The sequence below is a fragment of the Amaranthus tricolor genome, chromosome 15 (genome assembly GCF_026212465.1).
Source record: "Amaranthus tricolor cultivar Red isolate AtriRed21 chromosome 15, ASM2621246v1, whole genome shotgun sequence".
Classification (NCBI taxonomy): domain Eukaryota; kingdom Viridiplantae; phylum Streptophyta; class Magnoliopsida; order Caryophyllales; family Amaranthaceae; genus Amaranthus; species Amaranthus tricolor.
The window spans coordinates 11,278,198-11,280,697 of NC_080061.1; the positions used below are offsets into that span (position 1 = coordinate 11,278,198).

General features: G+C 32.9%; 1 protein-coding gene across 6 annotated transcripts in view; it reads right to left on the reverse strand.

The window, feature by feature from the left end:
* Positions 1-2,128, reverse strand: part of LOC130800630 (protein SENSITIVITY TO RED LIGHT REDUCED 1) — a 4,441-nt gene extending 2,313 nt beyond the window's left edge. Inside the window, exons 1-3 of one of the 6 annotated variants that reach the window (XM_057664189.1) lie at positions 1,951-2,121; positions 1,101-1,126; positions 858-955 (exon numbers count right to left, since the gene is read on the reverse strand). The gene's annotated coding sequence lies outside the window, so the exon portion shown is untranslated. Of the gene's footprint in view, positions 1-857; positions 1,127-1,950 lie in introns of all 6 variants that reach the window. The other 5 variants (XM_057664188.1, XM_057664187.1, XM_057664186.1 and 2 more) reach the window with 5 other exon arrangements.
* Positions 2,129-2,500: the final 372 nt, after the last annotated feature.

Here is a 2,500-nt window from a genome sequence, read left to right on the forward strand (position 1 = left end):
TAAACACAGCATAACCGAATTCACCTTGAGAATCTTTAAATGAAAATCCATGCATAACCTCTGCAACTTATGATTTACTTGAAAAGGTCTCTAGTCCGACTTTTATCAAGAGTTTACTAATTAATACAAAATAAAATAACTTCTAGATTGATCCACCTACAGCCAGCTAATCAAACCTAATTAAGACCTTTTTTTAAAAGTAAAACCTAATTAGACTCCTATTCAAGCCATACTTCGCTACTGGAGTTTAAAAACTTCCGGCTACAAAGAAACCACAACGGCACATTCAAAACCTACTCCCTAAACAACTATAATGTTCAAAGTTCAAACCATCCAAGTATCAAGAAGCTTACAAAAACATTCAAGCAGCTGGCATGTTTAGATAAATTTGCATGCAACTAAATGTATGCTCCAAGTTACGACCGTGTAGACAATTAATTGCACACTTATCCATGTTAGAGAAATCACTATAAAGAAGTATTTCGTTCAAACCATCTAGTCTTCAAGTAATGACTAATCTAGCATCATTAATTTTACTCTGCTAACCTTAATCCTAACTCTTACCTTGGTCTGTAACCCCACAACAGATGTGCATGCATATGCAATATTTATAATGACATATGAAATGTTGCACATACATTCAAGTGCCCACGCTGAGTATGAACATCATCAAACTACAATTAGATTTTTCTTTGTAATTTTCGCTTCTCAATGGTGCTACAAATTAAAGCAATGCCTTTAAACTTCAACAAATGATTAATCATCGATAAAGAACAAAGTGGCCTTCCTATTTGTTCTCTACCTCATACATAAGCCACAATGAAGGAAAGAGGAATATTGAAGAGTAAACATCTCACTTGGGGATTTTTTGGAAGCATTAGCTATGACAGACTTGACTGACAACTTCTACTAGCCTTGAGCCCTAGTGACTAATGTATACACCTGCCACATTGTTCTATCATAGAGTATTATATTATTAAGTTAACAGAAAAAACAACAAACAATACCTTTTCATCATATAATGAGGCTTATTTCCCAAAGATAACCTGGATGAGGAAATTGATGGTAATCAAGTACTCAAACTAAAAGAAGGTCAATACCTATCTAAGACGAACACACGAGTCACCTGAAAAAATAGCCAAACTCCTTAACGCATATCACAAGTCATGCCAAACAGAAACAGAAATCAAAACTGAAAGCTCTTTCAATATCCTTGTACCCCTAACACGTGAACTACCAAGCCAGTAGCAATTTAAATTGATACCCGCCAATGTCTAAATTCAGGGGTGGGTGGGTATAGAAAAAAAGTGATATCAACAATTAAAAAAAGTTAACATCCGACAACGTTTTAGTTAAGGCAATTATCCACACAGCAATGTTACACAGTTCAAAATATAGAAAAAAAAAAAAAAACTAAGTTTACTTCTCTTAAACAAGCAACCAATGCTTCTCCTTGACCTCCAATACGCTCAAGAACATCAACACTCCTTACTGCCAGCATTACAAATGTCCTGAAATCTAGCGTACTGCTAAGAGATCGAAACTAAATACGGTTGAAAATCTGATTTAATAGCGTCTAATTCAAATTTAGAGGTAATACTGGGGAAAATTCAGGCAAAATTAGATTTTGAGGATGACCCAATACAATTACTAATCAACCAGAATATTGATTAACATTTATGAATCATCTCGAAAAGAATTAACAATTATGAATCAATCAAAACAAATTCTTCTAGGTTTCAAGTTAATCAAAACAAACCTAATACAATTACTAATAAAAACCCTAAACATCAACTAAATCAAATACAAAAATATACTAAATAAAAATTTAATCAAACAATTATAAATCAAAACAATTATTAATTATGCATAAATGCAAATATTTTTTACAATTATGATTCAATGGAGAAAAGAAAGTAAAGAAAAAGAGATTGCATATTTGAAACATACTTGAAGGCTGAATTCAAACAACGAAGAGGTGGGGACAGCCGGAATGGAGTGGCTATGTAGCTGAGTCGTTGACTGTCGGTGGTCGTGAAGAGGGTTTAGAGCGCCGTCTGACGGACTGGTTTTCTGATTAGATAGTTAAAACAGGGAAAAAAATTTTAAATAAAATTTATTAAAATCTAGAAAAAATAAAGAGGAATGTACACCTAATAAATAAGGGAGATACATTGAGAGTGAGTCTCTTGAATGATCGTTTTTTAAAGAGACGACTCTTAAAGCCCAATCTAATTCACAAATCACTTATTACGCACACGCATTTTATAAAAACACGTACTATAATTTTTAGTAGGCAATTTGAACTAGTTTTAGTAGGCACGTAAACTAGTTTTTATAGGTATTTTTGTACACTGAAGTAGGCATTTTCAGTTGTTGATTTGGCATTTTGAACTAGTCATAGTATTTTTGCATACTAAATTGGACATATACACACCTACAACATAACAAACTCCTACACCAAATAACCTAAACACCTATAGCAATAATATAAACTCTT